Here is a 14,994-nt window from a genome sequence, read left to right on the forward strand (position 1 = left end):
TAGCAGAGGATGGTTTCGATCCATCGACCTCTGGGTTATGGGCCCAGCACGCTTCCGCTGCGCCACTCTGCTCTCTAGTCATTGTATTTGGTATGTGCAACAGGGATGTTTGGGTTGTCTCATGGATCAGTCTCCAAGACACATTTGGTCTTTCCCGATGACACAATGTCAGACGACTGCCATCAAACCTTGTTGTTTCTGGGGCAGACAGTGGTAACACTATTCGACATTTATTCCGATAGCACCCTATCCTGTCTTTTACCATCACTGGCTTTATCTTGTCAAATCAAACACTGTCCGAGAGGTGGAAGCAGAAAACCTGTCACCGGTCAACGCGACGGGACACACTCGTTACGATGGTGACGACAACAACAATGCGCCGCGTCAATGTCTTGTTTCTGTTTGTGCCTGTACGTGTGAGTGACTGTGGGGGGACAAAATGTGGAAAAACCTGTTCGTCACTGGTGCTCGGGAGAGAACGTTCATTGAAGGATTGCTTGAGGTATGTTCACGTACTTTTCATACGATACGGCTCGCAAGCAGGCAACAAAATGTTATGTACCCTAGCAAAGGCAAGCACATACGGTTGCACGTAAACATGCCGCGTTCCGTCGAATCATGCCCTAAAGCTTCGGTAAACATTGGTTTGTGCGTGAGAAGAAATGTTAACAACAGCGTGCAAGTATGACAACGGTAAGCACGGGAGGTGACGCGCCGGTCAAAATACGCAATCCTACTGGTCTCTGTCAAGTTGCGCTGTCGGAGAGTTGTTGATATGTCACACTACACGGAAGATATCAAAAAAGAATCCAATTTGCCAGACTTCATTTTGGCGTCGCAGGGCCAAATCATTTGCCGTGGCTTGTCACACAACAACAAGTTTTGTCACCATACTTCCCGTTCGGTCGGGCTTACATTTATCAAAAAATTCCCCGCACAATAACAGGGTTTGCAGGTAGTGTGGCTGAGCGGTCCAAGGTGCTGGATTTAAGCTCCAGTCTTTCAGGAGGCGTGGGTTAAAATCCTGCCACTTCCTTTTCAATATCGTTAATATCCTACCATTTTGTCATTGGCTCCGACGAGGCGTTTGGGACAATACGTTTTTTTGGCCACAAAAAAGTCGAGCTCTTTGCCGTTCTGTTTGGACTGTTTGCTTGTCGCCGTAAAATATTAGCTCCTCTGAAAGTGTTTGCCTTAATGTCATTACCTTTGGCTTTCACGCTGAACTGTCGTGCCTCCTTTATGGGTACTGACACAGTGATTTTAAATTAACAGAACAATGAATAAAGGACGAATTTCTTTTGTCAGTACGAAGTGAATTGAGGAAAGGGTCATGAGTCGTGGGCCTCAGCCAATGAGTTGAGAAGTCTTAATTGCACAATATTTCTCACGAAGAGTAAGATGTTAAATGATAGCAGTTCCACAACATCCTATGACGAGACATACGATAACAGAGAACGAGCTCCAGATAGCAGAGGATGGTTTCGATCCATCGACCTCTGGGTTATGGGCCCAGCACGCTTCCGCTGCGCCACTCTGCTCTCTAGTCATTGTAGTTGGTATGTGCAACAGGGATGTTCGGGTTGTCTCATGGATCAGTCCAAGACACATTTGGTCTTTCCCGATGACACAATGTCAGACGACTGCCATCAAACCTTGTTGTTTCTGGGGCAGACAGTGGTAACACTATTCGACATTTATTCCGATAGCACCCTATCCTGTCTTTTACCATCACTGGCTTTATCTTGTCAAATCAAACACTGTCCGAGAGGTGGAAGCAGAAAACCTGTCACCGGTCAACGCGACGGGACACACTCGTTACGATGGTGACGACAACAACAATGCGCCGCGTCAATGTCTTGTTTCTGTGTGTGCCTGTGCGTGTGAGTGACTGTGGGGGGACAAAATGTGGAAAAACCTGTTCGTCACTGGTGCTCGGGAGAGAACGTTCATTGAAGGATTGCTTGAGGTATGTTCACGTACTTTTCATACGATACGGCTCGCAAGCAGGCAACAAAACGTTATGTACCCTAGCAAAGGCAAGCACATACGGTTGCACGTAAACATGCCGGCGTTCCGTCGAATCATGCCCTAAAGCTTCGGTAAACATTGGTTTGTGCGTGAGAAGAAATGTTAACAACAGCGCGCAAGTATGTTGACAACGGTAAGCACGGGAGGTGACGCGCCGGTCAAAATACGCAATCCTACTGGTCTCTGTCAAGTTGCGCTGTCGGAGAGTTGTTGATATGTCACACTACACGGAAGATATCAAAAAATAATCCAATTTGCCAGACTTCATTTTGGCGTCGCAGGGCCAAATCGTTTGCCGTGGCTTGTCACACAACAACACGTTTTGTCACCATACTTCCCGTTCGGTCGGGCTTACATTTATCAAAAAATTCCCCGTACAATAACAGGGTTTGCAGGTAGTGTGGCTGAGCGGTCCAAGGTGCTGGATTTAAGCTCCAGTCTTTCAGGAGGCGTGGGTTCAAATCCTGCCACTTCCTTTTCAATATCGTTAATATCCTACCATTTTGTCATTGGCTCCGACGAGGCGTTTGGGACAATACGTTTTTTTGGCCACAAAAAAGTCGAGCTCTTTGCCGTTCTGTTTGGACTGTTTGCTTGTCGCCGTAAAATATTAGCTCCTCTGAAAGTGTTTGCCTTAATGTCATTACCTTTGGCTTTCACGCTGAACTGTCGTGCCTCCTTTATGGGGACTGACACAGTGATTTTAAATTAACAGAACAATGAATAAAGGACGAATTTTTTTTGTCAGTACGAAGTGAATTGAGGAAAGGGTCATGAGTCGTGGGCCTCAGCCAATGAGTTGAGAAGTCTGAATTGCACAATATTTCTCACGAAGAGTAAGATGTTAAACGATAGCAGTTCCACAAGATCCTATGACTAGACATAGGACACGCTGAACTGTCGTGCCTCCTTTATGGGTACTGACACAGTGATTTTAAATTGACAGAACAATGAATAAAGGACGAATTTTTTTTGTCAGTAAGCAAGCAGGCAACAAAACGTTATGTACCCTAACAAAGGCAAGCACATACGGTTGCGCGTAAACATGCCGGCGTTCCGTCGAATCATGCCCTAAACCTTCGGTAAACATTGGTTTGTGCGTGAGAAGAAATGTTAACAGCGCGCAAGTATGTTGACAACGGTAAGCACGGGAGGTGACGCGCCGGTCAAAATACGCAATCCTACTGGTCTCTGTCAAGTTGCGCTGTCGGAGAGTTGTTGTTGATATGTCACACTGCACGGAAGATATCCCAAAAAAATCCAATTTGCCAGACTTCATTGGCGTCATAGGGGCAAATCGTTTGTCGTGGCTTATGTCACTTCAAGAAGTTTTGTCGTTCCCGACATATGTCGCGACCCAATCTGGGAAATCGGCTGTGATAGGTAATCGGTGCGTGAATGTGTGTGCATGTGCATGTTTGTGGGGTGTCAGAGTTCAGGTGGGCAAAGAACAGAAGAGGTAGATATGCTCTGATATGCATCCTCCTTAGCTTGGCGAATCTGCTTAAGTTTGGCAGTGAACCATGGCTTGTTGTTGTTGAAAGTGCAAAATGACTTTGATGGTACATTCTTCGCGCATTTAAGTTCTTGCCTGTACGTCGGTATGAAGTGAATTAAGCAGTGATCAGACGAACCCAGGGCGGCACGAGGTATAGCACGTATGCGTTTTTTAGCATAGTATAGCAGCTGGTCTAAAATGTTATTTTCCCTGGTAGGACAGTCGATGTGCTGCTTGTATTTAAGGAGTTCGTGGTTGAGTTTAGCTTTGTTAAAGTCCCTGAGAATAATGAGGGGTGAGTCCGGGTGTTTTTTTTCAATTTCGTTGACTTGTTCGGCGAGCGTTAGCAGTGCGGCGTTCGTGTTAGCTTGATGCGGAAGATAGGCGCCAGCCAGAATGAATTATGCGAACTCGCGCGGCGAGTAAAATGGCTTACAGTTCAAAAACAGCGACTCCAAATGCGGGCTGCAGTGTGTGTTGAGCTCCGTGACGTCCGTACACCATTTTTTGTTGATATAGAAGCATATCCCGCCGCCTTTTGTTTTCCCCGATGATTCCATGTCGCGGTCTGCTCGGTGAATATGGAAGCCAGATTTCCGTAAAGCACATGGCGGCGGAATGTCCGAAGTGTTTACTGGTCTTTATCAGGAGATGAAGCTCGTCCATTTTGTTGGGTAGGGAGCGTACATTCGCGAGGTGGATTGAAGGGAACCCCAATCTGTATCCTCTCATGCGGAGTTTCATCTGGATGCCGGCTCGCTTCCCTCTGTGGCGTCGCCTCCGCCTCCATGTGCCGAAGACCGCGGACGTCGCTCGGGTGAGTTACTCGGCGAAAAAACTGAGCGGATTTGCGAAAGTTGATGAAAGAAAGTCCAGAGGAGCCTCCTTGATGGTGAGCAAGTCTCCCCTTGTGTAAGTGAGTCGTGTCATGTCTCCAAAGACGAACGAAAAACACAAAAACAATACTAGAGAGCGCGTAACCGAAGCGACCACACTGGTTGGCGTCATCATGAATTGGGAAAGACCAAATGTGTCTTGTAACCTGATCCAGCCATGAGACAACCGGAACAGCCCTGTTGCTGGCGGCTGCCTATTTGTCAGACGGTAAAAGAGTACATATAAACTACAGTGACTTAGAGAGCAGAGTGGTGCAGCGTATGTGTGCTGGGTCCATAACCCAGAGGTCGATGGATCGAAACCATCCTCTGCCGTTGTTTAACTGCATTTAACGTCTTATCTTAGTGAGAAATATTATGCAATTTAGACTTGTCAACTCATTGGCTGAGGTCCACGGGTAATGACCCTTTCCTCAATTCACTTTTTACTGAAAAATAAAATCATCCTTTATTCACTGTTCTGTCAATGTAAAATCACTGAGTAAGTACCCATAAAGTTGGCACGACAGTACAGCGTGAAATACAAAAGTAATGACATTAAGGCAAACACTTTCAGGGGAGCTAATATTTTACGGCGACAAGCAAACAGTCAAAAGAGAACGGCAAAGAGCTTGACTTTCTTGTGGCCGAAAATATCTATTGTCCCAAACGCCTTGTCGGAGCCAATGACAAAATCGTAAGACATTAACTACATTGACAAGGAAGTGGCAGTGGTGGCATTTGAACCCATGCCTCGTGAGTGACTGGAGCCTAAATCCAGCACCTTGGACTGCTCGGCCAGAAAACCCCATCTTTGTAAGTGGAATATTTTGGCAAATGTAAGCCCGACCGAACGGGAATTGTGTTATGGGATCCCCGGCATTCCATATCATAGCCAACCTTGACATGAAAAATGTGGAAAGGAGAGGTCTGAAATCATTGAAGCCAACAATTTCAAGTCACTGGATGGGAGAATAATCTTCTCATGCCAAGATCAAACGAAAGGATTTTAGCCCAGATATTGGCCCGATAAGCTATCGCAGCCGATTTCCCAGATAGGGCCCGACATATAATGTCGGGAACGACAAAACCTCTTGTCGTGTGACATAAGCCACGACCAACGATTTGGCCCTACGACGCCAAAATGAACTGGCAAATTGGACTTTTTTGGATATCTTCCGTGCAGTGTGACATATCAACGACAACTCTCCGTCAGCGCAACTTGACGGAGACCAGTAGGATTGGGTATTGTGACCAGCGCATCGCCTCCCGTGCTTGCCGTTGGCAACATACTTGCGCGCCGTTGTTAACATTTCCTCTCACGCACAAACCAATGTTTACCGAAGCTTTAGGGCATGAGTCGACGGAATGCCGGCATGTTTACGTACAACCGTATGTGCTTGCGCTTGCAAGGCTACATAACATTTTGTTGCCTGGTTGCGAGCCGTATCGTATGAAAAGTAAGTGAACATCCCTCAAGCAATCCTTCAATGACCATTCTCTCCCGAGCACCAGTGACGAACAGGTTTGTCCACATTTCGTCCCCCCACAGGCGGCACGTTGTGCGACTGGTTACAGCGTCAGCCTCACAGTTCTGAGGACCGGGGTTCAACCCCCGGCCCCGCCTGTGTGAGGTTTCCATGTTCTCCTCGTGCCTGCGTGGGTTTTCACCGGGCACTCCGGTTTCCTCCCACATCCCAAAAACATGCATGGTAGGTTAATTGACAACTAAATTGCCCGTAGGTGTGAATGTGAGCGCGAATGGTTGTTTGTTTGTATGTGCCCTGCGATTGGCTGGCAACCAGTTCAGGGTGTACCCCGCCTCCTGCCCGATGACAGCTGGGATGGGCTCCAGCACGCCCGCGACCCTAGTGAGGAGAAGCGGCTCAGAAAATGGATGGATGGGATGGATATATATATATATATATATTTATATATATATACACACACCCATATCACAGTTTCTGACAGTTTCGATTCGCAATTTTTGGGATGGTTATAAGAGAATAAAAAAAAAATTCTTTATTCAGAATACTTAGATAAATTGTTATAATGTATACATATATATTATAAATGTCCATCCATCCATTTTCTGACCCGCTTATCTTGTCGAGGGTTGCGGGTATCTCAGCTGACTCGACTATTGGACTATTTTGGAATTAATTCATAGAGTAAGAGATAGAATTGATTCGATCGTTGGTGGTCAAAGACAATACGATACGAATACTGGAAATTAAATAACAAAATATGTAAAAATGAAGACACTTTTGTCTTTTCTGTTTAAAAATACTCACACCCAACTCAGGTCACACTCCTTTTATTTAATTTTTTGGTCACACTTTTTGTCAGAAAATGTTCTGTGTCCTGGCAGTCCCAGTCGCAAGCACCGCTACTGTACTTAGTTTGCATCAGTGTCACGGACCAACTACTTCGTGATTCGAGCTGTGGCCGTTGTACGTTGCCATCCGCACACTGCTGTGATCGGTCGCCAGTTCAAATAACCAGTGATTTATTTTTAATGTTTTGTGTACATGTTGTCACATGATTGTTAAGTTAGATAAATATGCTTTCATATAAGGTAACGAATGAATACTGTTGCCAGTGTGTGTATATGAAGTGCATTGCAGTATTATTATGGTCCACATGGAGTCGTCATTTTCACATGCATTTTCAACACAGCTACAATGCAGAAATGTGTCAATGAATGTGTGTTTATTGCTCTGTCAAAATCACGATATAATCACAGTGGATTGATCCTTGATCCTTTATCATTTGAAGTCACTTGGTTCAGTGCGGCATTTACACTCAGAGTAAACTTGTCATACATGAATGTTGTAGTTTAAACATCGTAATCATCTGGATCAGGAAACAAATCAGTTAAAGCAAAATTATCATCATCATCATCATTATCATTATCAACAGTAATGGATACATCAGCTCCATACGGTTCTCCATGGGGGTAATTGCTGTGGTGATTAATTTACTGATTAATGCCCGAATGCATGGGATACAACAACATCCACACAATGTCAGAATGGCTGCAAAAACAGCAATTGATATCAATATTGGTAAAATTAGGGTTTTATATTTACTAAAAACGTCCATCCAGCTGTCCCACAAGGAGGTGTCCACCCCAGAGTGGTTCTTCATCTTGTGATTGAGGGTCCATAGACCATCGATGGCTCTGGTCAAGCTGCCATCCGAAGCAGTATTGTTTGGAATGTATGTACAGTTCTCCAAACATTACCGCAAACACCTCCCTCTCTTGCGAGGAGCATGTCGACAGCTATGCGTTTCTGGAACGTCATTAAAGAGGTAGCCTTGAGCTGCTCATGCACAGCTTCCAACCCACTCTGAGTCCAATTTCCTAATCTCTGTACATTGAAGTGGATAAAGTTTTTCCTATCAACGTTTTTATTAATCGTACACCACCAGCATATGAAGGACTCAAATCCTCCTGCAACTTGGTCAGCCAATTTGTATTGATTTGGCACCCCACGAGGAACACCTATGGCGTCGATGTATGTTGGATTATTTTGCCCCTGCAAAATAATCCAACATACAAATAAAGAGCAGAGGTCTGTGTATGCGTGCATACATGATTAAAAGATGATGTTCATGTGTACCCGTGTATGTGGCTCTTTGCAGTAACACAGAAAAAAAAGTGGCTCTTAGTCTCTGACCAGTTGGCCACCCCTGATCTACAGTAATCTCATTAGGTGTCGCATGTCGTAACTTGTTTTCATAACCTAGGTCTGGCCCTTGTGTGTTTTTGTACCACAGAGTTATATGCAGCTCATCACATTTTTTTTTATCTTCTACTTCTGTGATAAGCTGCAAGGCTGCAGACAACAGGGCCTTTCCCATGTTTAACGGTGGTTTGTCTGGGATATCGATTGTGTAATAGAATGTACGTTCTTTGCTTTCCAGTGTTAAATAGAGGTCTTCTCTCTTTAATTCATGTTTTCGTTTCACTACAATATATCCATTTGATGATGGAATGAGTACAAGTCCTAGTTGGAATAAGCCATCTCTTCCCAACAAATTCAAAGGGCACTCCGGGACTTCGAAAATGGGCATTCTACAAGTTCTCCCCTGTGGGTCTCTAATCCACGCAGGCTCAAGTTCCATGGCAAAAGTAATTTGTCCATTTGCAGATCTCACTAGTGCCTTATGTCCCGATAATCTGGAACCTGGAATCTTTTCCCGACATGCAGTCCTACATGCCCCTGTATCGCAAAGAAATGTCATTTGTTTACCATTTACTGATAAAGTTATTTCAGGTTTTTCAGTGTCCAAACTCAGAATGTCCTGTAAATTGAAATCCACCTCCTCATTCTCTGTAATGTTTACACAAGAGGATTTGTTGAGTTGGGAAGCAGGCTGGCTTAGTCATGCAGTAGTTTGTCCGTATTCTCTTTTATTTTTATTAGGGCAATCACGCGCAATGTGCCCTTTGTTTCCACAGCACCAACAGATGTTCTTATCACAATAATTTCGATTTCTATCATTTCTTACTCTCCAACGGCCTCTGCCGCGTCCCCTAAAATTATCTCTTTCTCTGCCTTGATAGTATTTTTCTGCTCTTTCGTCAAGGAAGACATCTATTTTTTTTTTCTTCTTTTTTTCTAACACTCTCTCTGCGTGGAGGGCATGATTAACATATTCCTCCAGTGGGCCAGTTGCTAGGTTTATCCAATGTTTATCTACCCATCTGTTAATGTGTTCTTTTGAATTCACATGTAAAGCATTTTTTAACTGCTGTTGATAAGGGCCCTGAGGACTGGCATCCTCATTCAAGCCGCTGTTTGCTTTAAAACAAGCAGTCATTCTAACCCTATATTCTTCAAAAAGTTCATCATCCTTTTGTTTCACCCTATTAATTTCCGTGTAATTTGCCCTTTTGCGGAACCTGGCTGTGGTTCTCTCTATCAAACCCCTAACTCTATGTTGCAATTCTCTGTCATTATGTGGCATTATAACACCATGGTGTTTTGGGTCCCAATCTCCTCGGCAAAGATGCCAATCAGGCCCCATTGCAGTCATCCAAATTTGTTGAGTTTCTGTTCCATTTAAATGATAAGATTTTCCATTTCCTCAACAAACTGGACAATGTCTACTTTGTAGGGTGTGATGCCGGCTACGGCCTTTTTCACATCCTCATTAGTCCAGGTCCTATAGACCAAAAGAGTTTCTTTGTGGTCTTCTTGTACATTTGGATTTGCCACCTCAATCATCGGATATAAATCCATATCTCCCTCGTCTGAGGTTATATTTGTTATTTTGGGAATGGGAGAAAATGTTTCTCCCATAGTTTTAGACCAATTCATTTGTACCCCTCCTGATCTTAAAATTCAAGGGTGCTGATGCTTTTGTTTCCTCATTTTTTTTACAATTTTCTTCAATCATCTTTTTCTCGCTAATTCTTATTATTGGTCCCGTCTCGTCATCTTCCTGTCTTTGAAACAACATATTTTTATGCCTACCTTCCTGCTCTTTTTGTTAATTTGTTAAGTGTTTCTTTTTCTCCCTTCCTTTTTCTCTTTTAGACCCCATGTTTAACCAGAAGAGTAAGTCGTCAAATCCATCTTTTTGTATTTGTGATATATCATTTTTGTGTCGACACTATTTCGTTTTGAAGTTGAACTATTTTTTGCGAATTTAGCTGGCCAGCGAAACCGTATTTGGTTATCCACGTGTTTAAATGTTCTATTTTGGAAGGGTTTTGGAGTTGAACATATTTCCAATCTTTACACGTTAGGCCTATTTTTGGATCCGGTTTACTGTTATTTATTCCCATTTTTGTGAATTTGGAAGTCAGTTCATTTGCACCTAGAGTGACCTAAATACTGACTTTATTCAAAAATGACAGGGTGACAATAAATGTCTGAGATTTGGTCATTCTCAAGCTTCTACCCCAGTTGGGGTGGAGAATTCTTGCCTCTGCTTCCAAACCCAGTTGTCACTTACAATCCAGTCTTATACATACATACTTTTACACATTCACACGATATTAGTAACGTTTTTATAAACACACGAAAACACGGAAACACGGAAACACAAAAACACGGAATTTAAGTACGTACAGGACTCCGCCGTCCTCGCGGAATTTGTCGGACTCCGCCGTCCTTCTTATCACTTGCCAGTGACTAGTATTACACAAGGATTATTCTGCCGCAGACTTCTTCGTCGCGCAATTCACTCACTCTTTTAATACTTTTTCCTAAAAATGTTTTTTTAATTTAACTCACCAAAGTCGTCTTCAATCCTGTGGCTTGTCGTCAACCTTCAGATCCCAGTTGAGAAAAACGAAGACCAGTCCCGGAAAGGGTCTCAATTGCCGTGGCCACGGTCTCTTAACTGGATGTCGGCTCCACAACTGGAATCTTCGGATGTGTTGACATCCGGCTCGAAGGACCAATTTATGTTAGATTTATCTTACCGAACATTATAAAAAATAGACACAAAAGGAATGAAGACGTTGGTTTCTCTTTCTCATGAGGAGGGCGTATGGGAGATTGTTCAGATCACAGCCTCTCAACACGCTCTAAACAATCTCCGCCGTCGCTCCTGCATTTATTTGAAATAAGAGGGATTTACAAGTCATAATGTTCTAAGCAATAAAACACAACAAAAAATATTTGAAAATAGGAGGGTTTTTCCCAGGCATAGTGTTCTAAGCAATAAGACACAACACAAAACATTGGACCAAGACCTGCCACGACCCGACCACATCCGATCACGTCCTTGCCATGGCACTTTCCTTCAACGCCTTCAAGACAGTTATCGAGATCGACACCATGGGAACGTTCAACACCAGCAAAGTTGTGTATGAGAAGTGGTTCAAGGATCACGGAGGCAACACAAAACATTGGACCAACGCCTGTCACGACCCGACCACATCCGATCACGTCCTTGGTCCAGGCGCCCTTCCATCGGATGATGCTGAGTCTTCTTTTTGAAGGCGAGACATCTAAAATCGTCCAAATTACTAATGCAAGCTGAGCAAATAAATAATAACTTCTATAATATATTTAACAAAATGATACGTAATTATTGCACATTATTGTGTGGACCTCAAAGCCACGGTTTATGAACCCGAACCACTTCCGAGGAATACATTACAGTCGAGTGAATGGCAGTATTAGAAGGAGTAGATTAGATATGTGGTCATGTCAATGCAAATTTTTTGTTATTTTTTATTTTTTGACAATTGTGCAAATGATGCAGAGTCCTCTAGCAATTTAGAGCAATTTGAAATGACTGATCGAGCAATAATCTGGTACAGTGACAATTGTGCAAAACGTGAAGAGACTTTGAGAAATTTAAGCAGTATAAAGCGAATCGTAGTGCGATAATCTGGAACAGTGTCCATTGTGCAAATGGTGCAGATACTTCTCAACCACATGAGTGGCCAGTATTGGTCAACAACAGATATGCAAATTGTGCAGAGTGGCGAGACTACTACAGTGAATGCACGAATAATGTATAATTGACCCGACAGAGATGGGACAACAATCTCAAGACAAATTGGCAGCATGTTACAATGCAATTGTAAGTGAACTGTTTAAGAAGTTAACGGTAAGCGGGACGAAAGTGTTGGAATGTCTGCTAGTTTTTGTTTGCATTGTTCGATAGCACTTGCCTGGGGGAAGGAGCTGGAAGAAGACAATTATATATGACTCGTGCACTCGTACGAGAGTGGCTCCAACTACCAAATTCCTTGTGTGTTTTTTGGACATACATGGCAAATAAAGATGACTCTGTTTCTGAAGAGCTGGTGACCAGGATGTGGAGGGTCCAAGAGGATTTTGCATGCTCTTGTCTGAGTTTTGGCAGCGTGCAAGTTCTCAAATTCTCTCGTGTGTTAACTTTTCAAAATCTATGATCTGATCACATATTTGTAGTGTTGAGAATGAGTTTGCATCATCCACACAAAAAACTCCAAAATAGACCAGCCAACAATTGGAGAATAAAAAATTACGCGATCCGCTCGAGATATTTTTAAGCGAAATTTGATATTTTTCAAATATAAAATGTTGCTTTTCAGGTAAGCATGTGGCTTATGGCCATACTACCCTGAGAAGGCTCGTTGTGTGGTAGAGTGGCTGCAGGCGTGGAGGTTTGGCACAGCTGCACTCGTTAGTGGAGCATGAGCAGTACAGGCAGCAGGAGCTCTGTGCTCCTCTGGCTACCTGTTACTTGTGTTTTTTGATTGTTTTTTTTGGTTTTTGGTTTTTGCTTTTTGTTTTGGGTTTTGTTTTTTGTTTGTGACCTTTTTCCTCCTCCCAGCTTCCCGCTGTGGAGGAGTGTTTTGTCTTAATTGTTTTTCACCCTTTCAGGTCAAATGGACGGATTGGTTGTTGGTCAGGACAGGCTTAAGGACACGAAGCAGGTGAACAGGATGGATTCGGGGCGAGGAGAAGGTTTGACGGGTTGCAGTGGTGTGGTGAATAAAAATGTCGTGACAAGAAGGTATGAGAAAGAGTTAACTTTAATTCTTGAAATTGACAATGGTGATGCCATTACTCCATTAATATTAATTAGGGGAATGGCTGAAGTATGTGGGAGCATTACAGCATGCAGGGTTATTGCAAAGGATAAATATGAAGTGACTGTTAATTCTGTCAATGCAAAGGAGAAACTGCTTGATGGTTTTTGTATTGGGAGTGCCAGAATTCATGGCAGGGAAGTTACCTCTGATGAGCTGGTTGTTTCTTTTATGGGGCTGCCAGCTTATATAGAGGATAATGATATCCTGGAGAAACTACAGGCTTGGGGAGTTTCAGCGGTCTCTGAGGTGAGGAGGAGAATGTGGCCGGGAACGGACATCGCGGACGGCACAAGGTTTGTGAAGGTAAAATTCACCACCACTGTACAGTCTCTGCCTTACTCGGCTAGGTTTGTCACAGCGGCAGGTCCGGAGTACTTTCGTGTTATTCACGATCGACAGGTCAAAGTTTGTCAAGGGTGTCTCTCTCCCAGCCATGTGTACAGGGACTGTCCCGAGTTTCTGTGTAGGAAGTGTGGAGTCCAGGGGCATTATGCCCGCGAGTGTCAGGTGCCCAATTCGCAAAGGTGTGCTACATGCAGGCAATATTTTCCCCTTTGTGTTTGTGAAAAGGGGAAATTAGATGGGGGGGATGCCTTGTACCCGGGGTGCTGATGCCAAGTCTTCCATCCTCCCTGTTTCGTCTGGATCGGTGGCTGCTGGTCTGGGGGAATCAACTTTGACACGTTTGCTGGTGGAGGCGCCTGTGACGGTGGGGGCTGGAGGTATTGTTCCTCGCCCTACTCCTGAACGGGGGGGAGGGGAGGAAATCCCTATCCCTGATGCCTGGGTGGCAGAGGCTGAACCTGAGATGGGGGTGAGTGCTGGGCCGTCTCCACTCTCTGCCCCTGAACAGGAGGAGGCGACTGTTGAATTTAGGCGTACTCCTAGGCCGACGATTAAAAGTCCTAAGCGGAGGAAAGACCAAATACAGTCTGTGTCTTCTATTCAGAAGGGAGGCACCTCACAGAACAGTGAGGGGAGGAATCAGACTGGGCTCTCAGGAGGGGATGTTTCGATTGAGCGGCTGGCGCGTTTTCCCGTGTCACAGCTATTCCCCCCTCGTATCACCCGTTCGTCTGCCACCCTAGAACCAGTCCTGGACTCAGATGAAGGCATGGAGATTGATGTGATGGAGCGGAAGAAACGGCAATCTGAAGGCACTGGGAAGGGCGGGCTTAAAAAAAGTAAGTAGACTCGACGCGTCCATCTTTTCGTTTTTTGCTTATGATGAATTTTCTCCTGGTGTCAGCAAATGCCTGTGGTCTTCGTAGTGACAATAAAATTCACAACATTATGTGCCACACCAAGTGGGATATTTTGTGCTTGCAAGAAACTTGGTGGGAGGGCGAGCACATTAAGAAAATAGAAAATATGAAGCTTGGTTCGCTTCACGTGGCATTAGGCACATCAAGATCTTGTGGGGTTGCCATTTTGACGAAATGCGGCCCCTTGGGTTATCCCACCCTAGTGCATGCTGACAATCAGGGGAGATTCATTGTGGTCGAATATGATGGACCACAGTTCCGATTGATTAACATTTACGCTCCCAATGTGGAGTTAGATAGGAGGGACTTTTTCCTGCATGTATTCTCCTTTGTGACTGATAGAACCTTGTTGATTGGTGATTTCAATACATATCTCAGCAAACTGGATGTCAGTGTAAATAATGTTTTTAGGACTGATGTTAGCAGGAATTGTCTTTTAGATCTGATGACCGGTAATAATATGGTAGAAATCTGGAGGACTTTAAATCTAAGTCGGCCAGTTTTCTCCAGGGCGCAGGTTGTCCAAAATGAACTGAAGCAATCACGCATCGATCTCTGTTTAACATCAGCCTCTCTTGTGCAGAATCTGGACAGGCCACTGTACACATGGTCGAGTCAGAGTGACCACGCTTTGCTCTCCGTTGAACTGGTACTTGGGGGAAGTCGGAGGACCGGCGGGCTTTGGGTGCTAAACAACTCCCTTCTGAAGGATGATTGCTACGTTTCCAGGGTGAGCGGGCTCCTTGGCTTGGCTAAGATGGAGCTTGAATG

General features: G+C 44.3%; 2 non-coding genes across 2 annotated transcripts; both read right to left on the minus strand.

The window, feature by feature from the left end:
• On the minus strand, positions 1 to 72 carry trnam-cau (transfer RNA methionine (anticodon CAU)). Its single transcript has one exon. It is a non-coding gene; the product is annotated as a tRNA-Met (tRNA).
• Positions 73 to 1,469: 1,397 nt separating this feature from the next.
• On the minus strand, positions 1,470 to 1,541 carry trnam-cau (transfer RNA methionine (anticodon CAU)). The gene has a single exon. It is a non-coding gene; the product is annotated as a tRNA-Met (tRNA).
• Positions 1,542 to 14,994: the final 13,453 nt, after the last annotated feature.

This window comes from Phyllopteryx taeniolatus, unplaced genomic scaffold (genome assembly GCF_024500385.1).
Source record: "Phyllopteryx taeniolatus isolate TA_2022b unplaced genomic scaffold, UOR_Ptae_1.2 contig_33, whole genome shotgun sequence".
In the NCBI taxonomy this organism is placed as follows: Eukaryota; Metazoa; Chordata; class Actinopteri; order Syngnathiformes; family Syngnathidae; genus Phyllopteryx; species Phyllopteryx taeniolatus.